Genomic DNA, 19,549 nt, shown 5'->3' on the forward strand with positions numbered 1-19,549 from the left:
GACAATTGTCTTCGGCGATTTCTTCTTTGAAGAATCCTTCCTCGTCGGCTCGAGGGGTGAGTGGCATCGGACCCTTGTCCGACCCCGAGTTCGCCTGAGCCATCACTGTCGGTGCCGAGGGGGTCCTTAGCTCCTCGGGCGGGGACCTCTGGCTCTGCCTGACAGGGGTGCTTTCGAGGTCATGCGGAGTGTGTTAGAGCCTGGCTCTACTCCACAGTCGGCTCCGTCAGCCCTCCCTCTATGCTGCCTCAGGGTAAGTCGACTCACTCCCTCATCCCGGACCGCAGAGAGCCAGCTCCTCAGGAGCCCCTTTGGGATTTCATCCTCTTCGAGGCCTCTCCTGATTTGGCAGAAGAGCCCCTCGGAAGAGGAAGTGCAAGAGGAAGCACATTGACTCACCTGAGTCTATCACGCGGACACAGATCTGGATGATTCTGAGGGTTCCCTCTGAAGATGTCTCATTTGCAGACATTCTGGAGATCCTTAAACAGAGGGAAATTGGCCAGCCCTCAACCAATCTGTGTATCTTGAGGCGTTTGGCTCTCGCCCTTCCACCTCCTGGGTGTCCCCCTTGACCCCCTCATGCAGGTGGTTGCTAAGAAGGCATGGACGGCTCCTGATTCAGTGGACCCCACTCCCAGGAGACCCTCCAAATTCATCACAGCTCCATCAGACAAGCAATTTTTATCAAAAGGAGTTTCTGTGGATGCTATGGTGGTAGCTGCCGCCACAAAGAAGGAACTGGCTGATCCTTCAGTGCCTGTCCATCCACCTAACAAGGAATCTAGGTCCATGGATGGGTAGGAAGCGGATGTTCTCCTCAGCGACTTTTACCATGCTCGCTGAATTACCTGTGCCATTTCACTGCTCAAAGGGACTTGGTCAAGAAGCGAGTGAAATGTTGAAGGACCCTACAGCTGCGGGTTTCAAGAGAAAATGAACACGCAGCTGGCTATCCTTAATTCCATTTCCAACTCCTCCATGCGCCTCCTCTCTTATGCGGCCGATGGAGCGAGCAGAGGAACAGGGTAGCAGGCACGCCTGGATGCGGCTATGCAACTTTATGGAACCTTTCAAGACGCCTTTCACGAACTCCCTTTGATGGATCATCTCTTTTTGGTCCTCAAGTGAAAGAAACCCTGACTAGGTAAACTGATGGCAAGACCCTTTCTGCCGCCGGAGTCCGACTCCTTCTAGGCCTTACCCCAAAGGCCAGAAGGGTGGAAAGATGTGGTTCCGTAAACAATCTCAAGGGACTACAGAGTCGCTTTCCTACCAGAGGCAGAGGTGGGAATAACAATGAGAACCAGGGCAATCGGAAGCCTTTCCAGACAAGCCCTTTCAGCATCCCTGTGTTGCCCGACTGCCCATCTTCGAGGCAGTCGGGGAAGATTGTCACTGTACCCAGAAGCCTGGCTATCCCTAACTCAAGACAAATGGGTACAGTCCATCATTGGTTATTCTATCCCCTTTCTTCGTTTTCCAAATCAGTCAAAAATCCCTTCCAGATGTTCCACCAAAGGGATATAGCAGCTTTGGAAATTTCAAAACTGCTTGCAAAAAGAGCTATTCAGCCAGTGTCAGCAGACCAACAAGGATCCGGAATCTACTCAAGGTTCTTTAGTTCCAAAGAAAACAGGGGACTGGAGACCAATTTTGGATCTCAGTATCTTGAACAGATCAGTCAAGAAAACAAGATTTCGGATGGTCACGCTGCAATCCATTCTTCCCCTATTGGGAAAAGGAAACTGGATGTGCTCTATAGACCTTCAGGACGCGTACTATCACATAAAAATGAACAGACGCTCCAGAAGATTCCTCCGCTTCAGGCTGGGAACCAGTCATTTTCAATTCAGGGCCCTGCCCTTTGGTCTCACCACTGCCCCGGTGTTTACCAAATGCATGGCAGTGGTAGCTTCTCACCTGAGACGACAAGGATTCCAGGTGTTTCCATATTTGGACGACTGGCTCCTCACAGCTCCCACCAAGCATCTCCTTCTAATGGCCAGAGATTATACTTTTTGTCAAAAACTGGGTATTTCAATAAATGCGAAAAGTCTGTTTTGTTTGTCGTACTATTACCTACATAGGCAAATTTAGATACTATAAACATGTCTGCAACACTAACCAAAGGATATCAGACATTCAAAAATTGGTGTCACTTCTTCTCAACAACAACAGAGCCAAAGCCAGGTTAGTTCTAAAGGTGTTGGGAATCATGGCAGCCATGCCTCTCCTCCCATTGGCCAGATACCACATGCGGATCCTTCAGTGGATGCTCTTTTCTCAATAGTCATACCATGAACTTCCAATGTCTCACACCATTATGATCCAAGCGTGCAAAAGCATCTCATGTGGTGGATGTCTTCCCCCCAGCTCCTGTTGGGAAGACCATTTGTTCCACCTCCTCCGGTTGCTACTCTGACAACGGATGCCTCCCTGATCGGGTGGGGGGGGCATTATCAGGGCAGGACAGTCCAGGGCACATGGCAACCAAACGAATGCCACTTGCACATAAACGTTCTGGAGATGAGAGCAGTGCTTTTAGCGTTGCAAGCCCTTCAGGACTCTCTTCCCTTGGGAACGATTGCAATCCAGACAGACAGTATGTCTGTAGTGCGGTACATCAACAAACAAGGCGGAACCAGATCATACCCCCTGTGTCGAGAAGCACTCAGACTGTGGCAATGGCGATTTCTTCTCAGCGTTTTCTGATAGCATCCCGGAAGTCCAATTACATTGCGGACAAGTTGAGCAGAGCTATACTCATGCCTCACGAGTGGTCTCTGAAAGACTCTGTAGTGAGAGAGATTTTTCTCAAGTGGGGTCAGCCTTGCTGCGATCTTTTTGCTACTCCCCAAAACAGCAAGTGCAGAGAATACTTCACTCTATTCCCCTTACCAGGCCAACCCAGCAGAGACGCCTAGTCCAAGTTTGGCCCCGGGACTTCTGTATGCATTTCCTCCCTTCCCCCTGATCTCTCAAGTAATACAGAAAGCTATCGCTCAGAAGGCCTCTTTGATCCTCATTGCTCCTTACTGGCCTCGACAAGTGTGGTTCCCCTTTCTACATCGTTTTCTCTTGAGCGACCGTGGCATCTGGACCTAGTTCCAGATCTTTTGATCCACCAGTCGGGTCAGTTTCATGCCCTCCCTCTGAACCTCACTGCTTGGTTCCTCCAGTTCTAGCCAGGCTTCCTCAATTATCTCACTCGGTTAGAGATATATTGATAGCTTCCCATAAATCTTCCACTCGAAGATTTATTTGAGTAAGTGGAAACGCTTCTCATATTGGGCACAAGGAAAGGACATAGATCCTTTCACCGCTTCCATCCAACTAGTCCTTGATTTTCTAGCTGAACTCTTCCATGCAGGTTCATCTCCATCTACTCTTAAGGTTCAATTGGCAGCTATTTCTAATTTTCATGTGGGCATTTCTGAATCTGCCCTAATGTCCCACAAACTTTGCAAAGCCTTTTTGAAAGGAGTTTTTCTTCTCAGACCTCCTATAAGAAATCCTCCTTCTCCTTGGGACCTAAATTTAGTTCTTGCTTCCTTGATTCTTTCCCTTCAACCTGCAGCTTCATGTTCCTTGAAATTATTATCATGGAAAACTCTCTTCTGGTGGCTATCACATCAGCTAGAAGAATTTCAGAACTTCAAGCACTCAGTTGTCGCTCCTTATCTTTTGTTCCATAAGGACAGAGTTTCAACTAACCCGTCCTTTTGCCTAAGGTGGTTTCAGCATCAAATCTAAACCAAAGCATTGACCTCCCTGTCTTTTTCCAGAGTATTCAAATAGGTCTGAACAAAAATTACACTGCCTGGATGTTCATCGTCAATTAAGGTACTACTTGGACAGGACAAACAATTCAGAAAATCTGATCAGCTGTTTGTCTCCTATGAAAGCAGAAAAGGACTTCCAGTTTCAAAGGTATCATTATCCAGATGGCTAACATCTCTGATTACCCTTGTTTATGAGATTAGACACCAAAACTGCCTAATAAACGTAAAGCCCATTCCACCAGAGCTTTGGCTACTTCTTTAGCCTTCCAAGACAGACTGCCTATTGACACCGTTTGTGCAGCGGCTACTTGGGCTACTGCTCACACTTTTATTTCCCATTAGAAGTTGGATTTAGCTTCTAGGCATAGAGCTAATTTTGGTTCCACTGTTCTCAGGAGTCTGTTCCGTTAGGCCACCCGGGACAAGGTGCTAGGGTCCCATCCAGCAAGAATGAAGGCGAGATAGACAACTTAACATATAGAAGTTATGTTCTTACCATAACGTTCCATGTTAGTTGTCTTCTTCGCCTTCTTCTCCCACCCTCCTTCCCCCTGGCCTGGACAGACCTAGAGGAGTTGTGATCGTGACCTCTCTTTCTACCACCTCTTTCTTCGTCATATGCTATTGTGCATATTTTCTTTTCAGGATGTAGGTCACCCTTTTTCCTGCTGTTAGAGGTGGATTCCTTTTACAGTTATACTGTTATTGATATAAGCTGGGTTAGCTTACAAACGAGATCTGAGGTAACTCTCGCTTAGCATTGTGGGATATAAGGGGAGCCTCGAGCCGGTGGAACCAACTCTCGAGCTTTAGAGTGAGCCGAGGTCGGCTCCGAACCCATCCAGCAAGAAGAAGGCGAGAAGAAGACAACTAACATGGAACGTTATGGTAAGAACATAACTTCTATTTTTGCGGGTTTGTGATTTCGCTCATTTTGTGGTTCAGTGTATATGTGTCGATGGATTTGCATTCGCTGGAATCAGCTTTCTGTTAAAGTAGACCCCTCTAGTATTACTGCTACAATAGATAGAAACCATAACACCAGATCTGGTAGAAGGGATCCTACTCGCGAATTCACAACTGGACGCACAAAAATAGGGCTTAGATCTAGTATGCCTAGTAGATACACTAAAGGCAAAACCATCATCAATTTCAGGTGAACCATATTCCCTATTAGTAAAAATCTATCCTAAGGGAATTCAAATCCCTTAAGAAATCAATATCCTTAATGTTCAATCTGGATATCCTCATGCATTGACCCCTAACCACGCTCCGAAAGATGTCTCTAGGGTGTATGCTCGACCCATGCAGTAATGAACACTTCTAACAATCTTTCCTGTACAAATTTGTGGAAAACATGGAATCAGGTTCCCTATAAACCCTAACATCTAAGAAATCAATAGCAGAAGCTGACGAACATAAGAAAACTGGTGATAGTATGCAAAAATTCTAAAAAAACTGCTCAACTCAGTAGAAGTACCCACCCATATCAAAAATATATAATCAACAAAACAGCAATAGAATTTGATATGCTGACAAAACCTCTGTGAAGTAAAAACCAGTCTACAATCCCATTGAGCCATAACCATATTGGCATAGCTATTGGCGCACAAAGTGCCCATAGCTACGCAAGATCTCTGTAAGTAATAAGTCCAATCAAACGTAAAAATACTGTTTTCAAGGATTATTTCAATAAATAAACCAAATCAATTTGTCTAGTATAATATGGACTGTTCTCAACCAAGTATGCTTTCATCAATTTGATGCCTTCATAATTCGGAATCACCGTAAACAATGAGACCACATCCAGAGTAACCAACAAACAATCACTACAAACAACATTCTGTCTCGGAAACTCATAAATCTTGTAAGAAATGTTTAGTGTCCCTAAGGACCACTTCACTACAATCAAGGACTGGTCTCCATACCTTTTCAACATAAAGTGAACGATTCAGTTAACCAGCCTCTCCTGCAACCATTAGTCTAAACGGTGGCATTGTCGGATTCCTGTGTACCTTGGGAAGACCTTGAAAACCAGGGACTAAAGGAAAGTCAATGGTTAGGTAACGGGATAAAACAGAGGTAATACATTCACTGAGATGACAGTCCTTAATAGTCCTATGAACTCAATTATGCAAGCAATAGCATCTACACCAATCTCAGAATATCTGGTACTATCAGATAATATTCGTCTCAGTGAAGACAAATAACAGTCATAATTATTAACTACAACTAAACCACCTTTACTGGCTGGTAGTATAGCTATGTCCTTATAGCTTCACAAGTTCAGTAGGGCTTCCCTCTCAGATCACATTACATTAGAGAAACATCTCCTATTTGCATTTCTCATAAACAAGGAAAAAATATCACTCCCATCTTAAAAGTTTAAAAAAGTAATTGAAGGACGGCATAAATAAACTAGGTTTGTTAAAAGTATTAGCATCATGAACATTAATATCATTAGGGTATAAAGTTTTCTAAGTCAAAGTCCGTGCAAACATTCTCAGATCAAATCACGGTGTCAACCAAATCTGCTCCGTGTGCCGGGATAAAAGACAGCCCCCGATTCAAAACGGATAACTCATCATCAGTTAGTTTCCTATTAGAAATATTCCATACTATGGACTGATGGCCAATTACCACATTCTCTTTAATGTAAGATGGACCCCCTCCATTGGTTGTTTCATTTTGCTTCTCCCACAACTCATAGAGCAATTGGGGGACTGTCCCCTCTCTGGCTGTATCGGTAGGGGTATAGCAGGAAAAACCTGATTAGATATATGTTGCCCAATAATTTTGTTCCTAACAGGTTGTTGATCTGCTTTAGCCTTTCCCCCATGCTCAAAGGAATCTTTTACTGCAATTGCATTATTCGGTGGTGCAGATAAACAGAGCCATTGCTCTGCCCAACATTCATCTGTACATGATCACTCATCCTCTCATAAGTTTGACTCATACTGGTTCCTATATTGTCGTTAACATTATAAGCAGCACTAAGACCAGCATTCGTTCACGGTCTAGGCCATGAAAAAACATGGCAATTCTTAAAATCAAGTACATCTCGTGCCAGTTTCTTCTTCTTTTGTGCCAACAATTTATGTTCATACATAGAAACACTGTCATCAGCTGTGTTTGTGTCCATTTTGTTTTATTTTTACACTTGGAGTTTTTGGACGGAGTTTTTCCCCGGTGGACTTTGTTAGGTAGTTGACCACGTGTAAGTGAACACATTTTTTAAGTACTTTAGATATAGGGTACAGAATGGCTATGGGTTATGTAATTTGCCAGCTCAAGATATTTGCCACCTTTATGTAAAGGAACGACATAAGACTGCTTCCATACTTTGGGGACTAGTTTCTTGGAGAGATTTTTTTAGTACAGATACTTTATAAAGACATACACGCACACACATCACTTATTTTTTTACCACCATTTATTAAGGTTAAATGCAAATGAAGTGATCCAAAAACCTTTTCTGTGTAAGACGTATGTGCCTTTTACCCTACAAGTTATTTTACAAAAGGTGTTTTTTCATTTAAATTTTAGTATACGTGCTACATCTTAATTCGGTAATCTACCAGTGTAGTGCCTCTCACCTTAATTCTATACCCATAATGGATGGGGGTAGACACAATTGAGATAGGCAGAAGCACACGAGTTTGATAAATCAACGTAATAGAAATGTATATTTGGGCAGAACAGCAACATTCTAGAAAATGTCACATTCGCATACCTTGTTTCTGCCTACTACTGACTCCTGGGGCGGACGAAAATTCAAGAAATGTACAAAAACATGACTTAGAAAAAAACTTGAACAAAGTGACGCACAATGCCGGGGACACGCAGGTCTGGGGAACTCCGCCAGGAAGTGACAAAGCATTTTGACAACACTGCAAGTCATCATTACTCAACACAATCCTGCAACAATGTAGCTTCCAGAATTCTTGTGATGACTACTGTTGGACGAAAAAAAAGCACAAATCCTAACATTTTGCAAAGCTTTAATAGATTTTAAGATTTCTATTAGCATTTATAAAGAAGGGAAAGTACTTGGGCGCCTAGACAGATCTCAACCTTGCAATACAAGACTAGAGGACAAAACCGAAAAAAAGAGGGACTTAAAGTTTGACAGAAATAGGAAATTTAGCATTGGCATTCATTTTGTGAAGGACATGAAAGCTGAAACAAAAATGTTATTATTTAGGGACTGTATTTCTCGGTGAGTTATACAAAAATTCTGAGGAACAAACCCAAAATGAGACAGGAACAGCCGAGACATGTTTCGGTCACAACCTGTCATATAAAGCCGGAGATATAACGACTAAAGAATGTCAAAGTGATTGCTAAAGCCATCCTTCAATCCCAAGCGCTATAAATACACACGCATGAATCACAGCGATGGGGGGGTCTGATTACGATCAGCGCCCAAAGATATATCTGGTTTTCTGCCATTACTTAGTAAAACAAACCTACCGGTTACTTTAAAGATCGCAAACCCACCAGATGTGCAGTAGCAAACCCCGCCTCATACTTAGCATCACGGTCACGTCACTGAACACTCCCAACTGATTAGTCATTCAGGCTACTTGGCCGCGTGAATATTCATAGCGTGCCCAAGCTGCCAATGCCGGAAAAAGTATAACTTGCGAACTATCCATATTTTATAAAAAAAAAATACAATACATAAAAAAATCATAACACAGGCATATCATGCATTTAGAGTGCCTCATTTGGTAACCTCAAAGCAATCTCGCTAACGGACTGTAGCCGTAACCTCAGAGAAGTGTCAATCTGTTACTGTTAACCGTTTAAGTTCTTAGATAAGAAATTACACTAAACGTCAACCAGACATCCTTACCAAAACGAACTTATCTTAACAATTACCTTAATTATAAAAATGTTCTTAATTTAGCAGCAAAACATTACTTGAAATAAAGTCCGGCACCAAATACAGTTTAGCTTGAAATTCAGCTAAATCACCATGTTTTACAGTGAGAAACTGCACAACCGCAAGTTTGCAAGTGAGAACTGGCAAAATTAACTTAATAATTAAACAAAAAAATACATTTATAACCATGTAGTTATTGTCATCAGGATGCGACAGGAATTGTCATCAGGATGCGACGTGAGAGGAAGTGTGAGAGTTGTTAGTCTGGCTGGTGCCTGTGAAATATATAAAGCTGAGAAGGAGTAAAGGGTTGGTAGGAAAAGTAATTTGAGTTTATACCTCGAAGTAAAGCAAGACAGCTGTGAGTGGAAGTAGATCCCTTTAAGTAAATCGAGTTTCTGACAAGAGTGGAAAGCAGCATTTCAGGGAGTGCTGATAAGTGAACGGATCTTTTGTTTACCTACTGTAAGTTTGAATTATGTTTATTCATATTAAGTTTGAGCTGTTGGGAGCGGTTTGTGGATGTTTACGTAGTCCTGACAGTTCGCTGCAAGCGAACAGTGTATAGTGACAGCTCCTGAGGACTGATGAAAAACATTTTGTGCTTTGAACCCACTATAGAGAAAGATGTAAAAACAAGTATATCATTAACTGCGTTTTTACAAAACCTAAATATGTGTTTCTCTTTGAAGTGAAGGTTCTAGATCACAATATACAGCTGTACAACGTTTCAAAATTGAGCGATTGTGTTTTTTTCCAAGTGTCTTATTAAAGTTGGGTAAATACGCATTCTTGCAACTCAGAGTAAGTAAATTGTGAAGAACTCAAACAAATGAAATTTCAGCGTGTTGAAGTGCCTGTCGCAGTATTCTGTCCCTACGCTTGTTGGCATTAGGTTTAGCGATTTACTGACTACACCATTGCTGTATTCCTGGTCATGATGTTTAGGTGGAGTAATATTTATTTATTTATTTTAGTTTGTTTACCGGGAGAGTACAACTGGACACGGGTCCTTTTTCAGCGGAGGCCTGGAGAGAAAAGCTCCAGATTAAACAGATACAAAAATTAAAGAACAACTAAAGTTTGGATTTTATAAATCTTAAACCGTGTTCAAGGTACTATTTTACAGTGATATCTACATTTCAAATAGTTAAAAGTGAGACGTACATAAATTCCATGTAGGTGGTTGAGTTTGGACAGTTTTACTGTTTAGGGGATAGAATAACTAGCCAGGACAAGTGCAGGTACTTAGCCAGGTGTTCCGTAAGTGTGATTTGAGAAAATGTTTGAATTGTACTGTAGAGCTGTTATAAGTAATTTGGGTGGGTAGTGTGTTCCATATTTTCAGAATGAAGTTTGAGAAGAGTGATTCTCGGCTGATGTCTTAGCTTTAGTGATGTCCAGAAGTAGTTTATTATTAGAACAGTGAGATCTACTATTGGAGTGAGGTTGTACACGATTCTGGAGAGCAGTTTTTTCTGGTTGATGCAGGATTTTGTGGGCAAAAGTTATTTGATTAAAGAGTAGTAATGGAAGGAGTTCTAGCCAGTTCAGTTGTTTAAGAGATGAGCAATGATGTGACCTGTAATGGGAAGTCTGTGGCGTACTTGACAATTTTGTTATGGATTAGAATTTGGTCAGGTAAGTTTTTCTGAGGTTGGTTAGAAGTGGTGAAGAGTAAAGGAGAGTGGATGAGTTGTGTGCCAGCGATGGTAGGCTTTCTGCTTCTTTGTTTAGAAATTGTTTTTGTATAGAAGACCTAGCTTTTTGGTTTGAGATATGTGAATATCAAATTTCAAGTTATTGTCAATTTCTATGCCTAGAAGTTTACTGGAGTGATTATGCTTTTATTTTTGGATATGATATTGAATGAGGAGATGTTATTGATTTTGTAGGGTTGAATAGATGGAGTTTGGCCTTGTTGGAGTTGATAAGTTGAGCATTAGTAAGCCATGTTTCAACAGATCGAAAAGAATCTTGGGTTATGGAATTAAGGTCTTGTAGGGAAGGGGCTGCACATGTTAGGATAGAATCTACTTATTGTATCACTGAAGCATGTAGAGTAGAGGTATGTAGTTTCTTGGTAAAAAGAGAGATTAAGCTTAATGCCAAAAAAATGCGTCACCCCCTTTGGGAAAAACTCGGTTCCCACTAATTACTGCATCGATGGGAGCCCGCTGAATACTGGAGGCATTATAAGAGATCTGGGGACACAAGTTGACAGCAACCTTTCCTTCGACCACCACATTGCCACTGTGGTCAGAAAGTCCTGTGTGGCACATCTCATTACCAAGGGTTTTGCATCCAGGAAGAAAGAGGTAATAATTTCTCTTTGCTCTTCTCTCATTAGACCAATCGTAGAGTATAATGCCCCATTTGGCATGTACCTCACTAGACACTTGCAAAAGCTGGAGAGGCCACAAAAGTACCTCATGCCTTAGACACATGTCCTACATGGACAGACTAAAAAAACCTCCAGCTATTCTCTGTTTCATACCATCTACTAAGAGGCGATCTCTGCTTGACTTAACAAAGCCATGTCTGACTCAGCTCTGTTAGAAATGCTACATATAAAGAAATCCCAATTCCTCCCCAACACATGTTTAGAGACCTCAACTTCATTACCACAATCAACAGAACATGCTGGAGGGACAGGTTCATAACCCAGAGACTGCCCATGCTATGAACTAGACTTCCCATACATGTCAAGCAGAGCACCTCATTGGCCCTCTTCGAGAGATCTTGGGTGAGTCGATGGAAATAGAATGTTCACCCCTTGGACCACTCCAGTGGCTCTAATTGATAGAGGCACTGGGAACTAATGTCGGGTGGCACCGTGCCAGTGCAGTTCTATAGGTTAGGCTTGTAAAGGCTCCAGGGCCATTAGCCTAGTAGATGGGTATGAACCTATGAATAGTAGGGCTCCTAGGACTGAGCCTTTGGGAACGCTTAAGGCAACTGGAAAAAGAGGGGAGATACTGTGTTGCCATTGAACGGCCTGCTGCCGTCCAGATAAGTAGCTTTTCAACCAAATAATGGAGGGCTGACTAAGATTTAGGTCTAAGAACATTGATCAGTTTGATTCACCATGTTTAAGGCTTTAGAAATCGAGAAAAATGGCAGATGCAAATTGTCCGTTGTTTCTACACTCATTTACAGTATTTGTAAAAGACATTGGGCTGTGGTGATGCTATGACAGAAGCAAAAGCCATGCTGAATGTTTGACATAAGTTTGAGAGTGTGTAGGTAGTCCATCAGTTGTGTATGAATGCGTCTCTCTAGGAGCTTGGATAAGTGAGTTAGAATGCATTACCTCTTTTGTGTAATGGTAGAATGTGGGAGATTTTCCAAATTTCAGGGACTAGGTTTAGATCATCAGATATAGATCTGTTTTAGAAGTATGGCTACTGGATATGTTATTACATCTGCTGATTTGCAGATAGTCAGCCATAAGTTTATCTGCAGCTAGAGTGGTTGGCTTTAGTTTCTTTAGTAATTTTTTATGGTGTTAACAAAAACTGGTTGTAATGTAAAGGGGTTGGTGGTATTCTTCAATATGGGAGGATTAGAAAAGGCAAGAATGGTTTCAGTGAAGTATTTTTTGAAACATGTTAATATGTTGTCTGAGCTATTGGTTGTTGTTGGATAGGGTGTACTGGATTTATCTGGGAGGAGTATTTTATATATTTAGTCCAGACCTTTTGAGAGTGTTTTGATGCTTTTCTGAATATTATGGTAGTAGTTGGCTTGGTTTCAGTGAAGTATTTTTTAAAACATGTTAATATGTTGTCTGAGCTATTGGTTGTTGTTGGAGAGGGTGTACTGGATTTATCTGGGAGGAGTATTTTATATATGTAGTCCAGACCTTTTGAGAGTGTTTTGATGCTTTTCTGAATATTATGGTAGTAGTTGGCTTTGTCAAGTTTAAGTTCATTGCTTTGTTTCTAAGTTCTAAAAATGTTTGTTTTGTGGCTTGGGATCTGTTTTTACGAAACTGTTCACCAGCTTTATCGCTTGCTTTGAGGAAAGATCGGCATTCTTTACTTGACCAGGGTGCATAATTGGCTTTGACTCTAATAGTTCTGGGAGGTGCATGACAGTTCAGGATATCTATAAAGGTGGTGTTAAATTCTTCAACAGCATCCTGTAGGGCCATTAGGGAGGTTCCCAGTTGCAGCTTTAAGCTGTCAGGGTTGAATCTTTTTCTATTTCTTATTAAACGGAAGGTGGTCTGGTTTCTGAGATGAATGTGGTGTCTTAGAAGAAAAGTTGAATGATGGTCACTCAGGCCATCTGGGAGACAACAGTTTTTGAAGAATGGGTAGGTCTGTTGGTCATAATCCAGTCGAGAATAGACTGTTTGGAGGTCCACTGTAATATATATTTTTAGTGTGGATATATTGTTCCCAGGTGGGATTTATCTCTGCCATTGATGTTTGTGTTTCTTGGGGTTGATTTTTTTATCTGGTAAAGATTAGTTCTGTGTCAAAGTTTGGTATGGTTAGTTGTACAGTCTCAACTGCTAGGTGATTTTTGAACAAAAGTGCTATGCCCCCACCCCTTTTTATTTTTCTGTCTTTGCATAGAATATTGTATCTGGGTTCTACGACTTTGTGCCACTGTTTTCAGGTTTTAGCCATGTTTCAGTTAATGCCATAATGTCAAGAGAATAGAGGAAGAGTAAACCATGCAGCTCATGTACTTTGTTCCCTATACCCCTAACATTCTTGTTGAGGAGAAGGTTGGAATTGTTGTGTTGGGTTAATAACGCAAAGTGGTATGCAAGGGTGGTGGAGTTGGGTTGTCATTTTGCATTGGATTCGGACCTGGGTTTGGATGTATGCCTCCAGAGAGTTAATTGCAAGCTAATATGTAAGAGAACTTTTGTTTGGTTTGAAGTTTGGCATGTTTTAGGCAGGTTTGAGATTTGGTTATTAGTGGTTGGAATTTGCTTGTAAAATAAGCTATGTGGGTGGTGATGAAAAGGTTAGCAACTATGTTATAATTTAGGGGTGTGTCTTGGAGTTGGGGAGCAGTTTGCCAGGGAGGGTAGTTGATGTTTTGTGGGTGGTTTTGGTAGGATGTAAGGTCATATGAGTAGTAGAATGATAGTGACTGTGTGCAGAGGTAGTAGGCTTATGTTTGCTATTAAGGAGTGTCATTTTGGGTGAAGAGGCTGTTAGTTTGAGCAAAGTAATATGATGATGGATGTAAGGTTATTATGGGGACTGTTGTCTGTGTGGACAAAGGCTTTGGGATCTTGTGAGTGAGGTGGTATAGGAGATTTGGGATCTCTGAGTAGTGGGAGAGAAGTGGGCTGAGGATTTACAGCGGAGAGTATGGAGTGGGATAGAGTTTGTATAGTATTGAGGGAGGGGTGGGCTGATTTGGTTTATGAAGAGGGGATATGAGAGGAGAATTGAAGTGGGGATGAGTGGGAATGGGGGTGGGATAGGGGAGTGGAGTGAGCTCAAGAGAAGCGAGGGCAAATGAAGCAGGCCTGCCCCAGCTAGAATTAAGAAGAGAAATGGAAATGAGACAAAGCATGTCCCTCTTGGCTAAATGAGTCAAAACTTGTCATTTTTATTTCAATGCAACAATCTCTGTAAGCTTTTTTTTTTTGCTTACATGCCATCCAATTGATAAGCGATCATCTGGATTATTTTACTATTTAACTGGGCAAGAGATTAGCTAGTGGGAGTGGGTGGCAGCTGCTGTCCCTGGCTTGGTGCTGAGCAAGTACAATTCCTTAAATTTAAACTATGCACTTGCAGTAGGTGCACTGAACTGTCACTACAGGTTTTTCTTTTGAATGCTTAATTTCTAAGGTGGCAGTATCCTCTGTAGTGAATCTTGGCAGTGGCTGTTGCACTTGCTGTAGGACAGGGTCCCAAAACCTCTATGCAGGGATTAGTTAAAATTCTGTAGGACACTGGAAGCCTTGGGTACCAACAGTTAGTGCTTATTACCTGTCCTATTACGCTGTAGCTGGTGAAGGCAATATTCTGCTGTAGTAGGCTCATATGTGTATATTAGGCCAATGACAACTAGAGCCCTAATAAGCCTAGTCATGTATCCCAAATGTGACTTTCAAATTTAATTTATATAGGGGGTGATTTATGACGGCTTGTGTCCATCAGAGACATAGAAGCCAGACCAGGGTTGAATTTCTGATTACCCATCTGCTTAAATAGGGATTGGGAGGAACCCTGGTTCACAAAGATGGAGGCTTAGTTCCAGAGAATGAGAAACCTGTCTCTCTCCAACATGTCTTATTTACGTCACACACAAAATTTAGGGCTTTTAATCTAGTAGTTACGATGCTGTATGTTCTTCAGAAGTGAAAAAGCTTATTAAAACAGGGTCTAGAGATTCCTTGTATGCCAGACAAAGATTGCCTCTCAGATGTCTGTATGGTACAGAGTAGAGACAGGGCTTTGAGGCGATCAGTGTAGGACATTGTGTTTATTTCCTGTAATCTTTTTATAAGGAACCTTTGTGGGCATTCCAGTTGCTTCATGTGTCTAGTCAGGTACATACCAAAGGGAACTTTATACTCTAAGATGGGCCTGATGAAGGCGGAGTACAGCAGTATGATGACCTCTCTGGTCATAGGTGTTATGCCCTTGCTTGTTACGTTGAGCAATATATAAGGATTTTCTTACTGCCTTGGACACATGTTGGTTGAAGTCTAGAGTACTAATTACATTAGTTCCCAGATTCTTAACTACTAAGTCAACTTTTAAGGATGTTTTGTTGGTGACATAGTTACTTAAGGTGGTAGACTTCCCAAAAGATACTATAATGCATATTTTTGTATTGAGTTTTAAGCTGTGGATTTAGTACCAACCGTTTGTCTATATTAGACCTTCCTAAGCGTGTTCCCATCTTGTGGGATTCGGTGACTGCTCACAGTTTGCAGTCATTGGTGAACTTGGTTAGCCAAAGGCCTTTGGTATTGGCTTTGACTTCCAAAAAGTAAATGCCAAAGAGGAGTGGTCTCAGCACAGAACTCTGGGGACACCACTGGCCTCTTTGTGGAGGGGGCGTTCACTGATTTTTAATCTCCTGGTTCCTATCAGTGAGCCAGCTAGCTGTCCAGCATGTTACAAAAGGTTTTATGCCTAGTTCTAAAAAAGTATGACTATGCTTGAGTGGGATATTGTATCAAATGCTTAGCTAGGTTGGTAGTATCCACTGTTTTCCCCCTCATCCATTGCCTTAGTGATCTCTTCAAAGGAGTCCACCAAATTCTGTAAGCATGACCTCCATTTGACAAAGAAAAACTAGAATGGATCCAGTGTCTAGATGTCTCCTATGTCCTTGTTGATAATTTCCACACTAATTCATTCCATGGTTTTGCAAATAAGACTAGTCAGACTAATGGGTCTCTAATTTTCAGGATCTGATTTGAAGAAGGTTCTCCCTTATGAAGCAGATGAATGTCGGCAGTCCTCTGTTTCACATGGCACAAACACCATTTTCGGTAGTTAAATAATGACAAGGGTCCTAATAAGTTATAAAAATATTTTTCAAATACAATTGAATAAATTCCATAGTACTTGTATATAACATCTTAAATAACTACACTATTTACATCAGCCTGACGTTATAACAGAGCTCAATGTATATAACATCTTAAGTAACTATTACATCAGCCTGACACTATATCAGAGCTCAATATATGCAGTTATTTTATAGGTATAACAATCCAGTTATCAGAGTGTATCTATTCAGTTATTGTAAAGTGTCAAGTAATGATAATACATTTTTCCATGGATTGTTAATAAATGGTTTAGGATGAATCCTTAATTCTTTAATTTTAATTTCCAACAATGCTGTGGTCTTCAATAGGCTGTAGAAGTCTTCCAAAGTCAGTATTGTGTTTGTATTCCCATCTCCTTGTTATACACTTCTTGAGATTGCAAGTGTTATCCATACTAAATACATATTTGACTCATTCAAATAAGGACCTTCATCTTCTTCTTTCGGCTGCTCCCGTCAGGGGTCGCCACAGTAGATCAACTGTTTCCATTTCTTCCTGTCCTCTGCATCTTGCTCTGTCACACCAACCACCTGCATGTCCTCTCTCACCACATCCATAAACCTTATCTTAGGCCTTCCTCTTGCCTGGCAGCTTCATCCTTAGCATCTTTTCCCAATATACTCTGTATCCCTCCTCAGCACATGTCCAAACCAACATAATCTTGCCTCTCTGGCTTTGTCTCCAAACCTTCCAACCTGCGCTGATCCTCTAATATACTTATTCCTAATCCTGTCCATCCTCATCACACCCAGTGCAAATCTTAACATCTTCAACTCTGCCATGTCAAGCTCTGACTCCTGCCTTTTTGTAAATGCCACTGTTTCCAACCCATATAACATAGCTGGTCTCACTACCCTCTTGTAGACCTTTCCTTTCACTCTTACGGGTACTCGTCTGTCACAAATCACTCCTGACACTCTTCTCCACCCACTCCACCCTGCCTGTACTCACCTCTCTTCCACACTCACCATTACTCTGAAGTGTTGATCCGAAGTATTTAAACTCATCCTCCTTTGCCACCTCTACTCCCTGCATCCTCACCATTCCTCTATCCTCCCTCTCATTCACACACATATATTCTGTCTTAGCCCTGCTGACCTTCATTCCTCTTCTCTCTAGAGCATATGTCCACCTCACAAGGGTCTCCTCCATCTGTTCCCTACTCTCACTACAGGTCACAATGTCGTCTGCAAACATCATAGTCCACGGGGACTCCTGTCTGATCTTGTCTGTCAACCTGTCCATCACCATTACAAATAAGAAAGGGCTCAGAGCTGAACTTTGATGTAACCCCACCTCTACCTTAAACGCATCCGTCACTCCCACTGCAGACCTCACCGCTGTCACACTACCCTCGTACATATCCTGTACCACTCTTGCATACTTCTCTGACACTCCCGACTTCCTCATACAATACCACAACTCCTGTCTAGGCACCCTGTCATATGCTTTCTCTAAATCCACAAAGACACAATGCAGTTCCTTCTGACATTCTCTGTACTTCTCCATCAACACTCTCAAAGCAAACATTGCATCTGTAGTGCTCTTTCCTGTCATGAAACCATACTGCTGATCACTAATCATCTCCTCCCTTCTTAACCTAGCTTCTACTTCTCCTTCCCATAACTTCATGCTGTGACTGATCAGTTTAATCCCTCTGTAATTACTACAACTCTCCACATCACCCTTATTCTTAAAAATCAGTACCAAAAGACTTTTTCGCCATTCCTCAGGCAACCTCTCACTTTCCAAGATTTCATTAAACAATCTACCTAAAAACTCCATTGCCATTTCACCTAAACAACTCCATGCTTCCACAGGTATGTCATCTGGACCAACAGCCTTTCCTTTCTTCATCCTCTTCATAGCTATCCTTACTTCCTCCTTTTTAATCCACTGCACTTCATGATTCACTATCTGCACATCATCCAACCTTCTCTCCCCCTCATTCTCTTCATTCATCAGCCCCTCAAAGTACTCTTTCCATCTGCTCACCACACTCTCCTCGCTTGTGAGTATGTTTCCCTCATTATCCTTTATCTCCCTTACCTGTTGCACATCTTTACTAGCTTATGTTTCCCTCTAGACAATTAGTACAGGTCCATTTCTCCCTCCTTAGTGTCCAACCTTTTGTACAACTCATCATATGCCTTGTCCTTAGCCACCTCTCTCTTTGCCATGCACCTCCTCTACTTATACTGTTGTCTACTTTAATCATCCCTCTGACAATCCCACTTCTTCTTCACCAACCTCTTTCTCTGTATACGGTCCTGTACTTCTTTATTCCACCACCAGGTCTCCCTGTCCTCCTTCCTCTTTCCAGATGTCACACCAAGCACCTTTCTAGCCATTTCTCTTACTAGCTCTGCTGTAGTTACCCAGCTATTCGGTAACTCTTCACTGCCACCCAGTTGCCTGTCTCAACTCTTCCCTGAACATCACCTCACAATTACCAATTTGCAATTTCCTCTATTTGATCCTTGGTGCTGCCCTCTCACACATCCTCCTCCTCTTGATCACCAGTGTTATCCTACAAACCACCATCCTATGCTGCCTAACTACACTTTCCCCTGCCACCACTTTACAGTCTCCAATTTCCTTCAGACTGGCCCTTCTATATAAGATGTAATCCACTTGTGTTCATCTTCCTCCACTCTTGTATGTCACCCTGTGCTCCTCCCTCTTGTTAAAATGCGTATTCAACACAGCCATGTCCATCCTTTTCGCAAAATCCACTACCATCTGACCTTCTGCATTCCTTTGCTTAACACCATACCTACCCATCACTTCCTCATCCCCTCTTTTCCCTTCACCAACATGCCCATTGAAATCTGCTCCAATCACAAATCTCTCACCCTTGGGTACAGTCATCACCACTTCATCCAACTCACTCCAAAATTTTTCTTTCTCATCCGTCGCACACCCAACTTGTGGAGCATATGCGCCAACAGCATTCATCATTAAACCATCAAATGAGGACCTTCATACACATTTACTAATACTAGAGCTTTAGATAAGTTAAATGATTCATTTAAATAAAGCTTTTAAAAATGTTTATTACAGTTCCAAAATGGCTTAATTTTAACATAGTCAAAAAAATGTGATTCCAATCTGCTTACACCTCCAACATATTCCCTTTGTGGGATAATTAATTTTAGTAATTCTATCTGGAGTTAAGAATGCTCTGTGCAAGCATGTCTAATTAAAAACTTTCCAGTGTTGTGTAAAGGATGCATGTTTTATTGATAATATATTTGATTTAATTTCTTCAGTTAGCTGTAATGAGTGTCCTGTCCTTTTGTTATGTAATTCAGTATTAGGATTTGGGCG

At 41.7% G+C, this 19,549-nt stretch overlaps 1 protein-coding gene across 5 annotated transcripts in view; it reads left to right on the forward strand.

The window, feature by feature from the left end:
* Window positions 1-19,549, forward strand: part of ZFAND2A (zinc finger AN1-type containing 2A) — a 573,689-nt gene that overhangs the window by 112,972 nt on the left and 441,168 nt on the right. For 2 of the 5 annotated variants that reach the window (XM_044089767.1, XM_044089768.1), the window contains exon 1: window positions 8,903-9,138. The exons of 1 other annotated variant lie outside the window; for it this stretch is intronic. The gene's annotated coding sequence lies outside the window, so the exon portion shown is untranslated. Of the gene's footprint in view, window positions 1-8,902; window positions 9,139-19,549 lie in introns of those variants that run through there. 2 more of the 5 variants (XM_044089766.1, XM_044089764.1) reach the window with 1 other exon arrangement.

The sequence above is a fragment of the Protopterus annectens genome, chromosome 12.part0, assembly GCF_019279795.1.
Source record: "Protopterus annectens isolate FY-2018-M chromosome 12.part0, PAN1.0, whole genome shotgun sequence".
Lineage (NCBI taxonomy): Eukaryota > Metazoa > Chordata > Ceratodontiformes > Protopteridae > Protopterus > Protopterus annectens.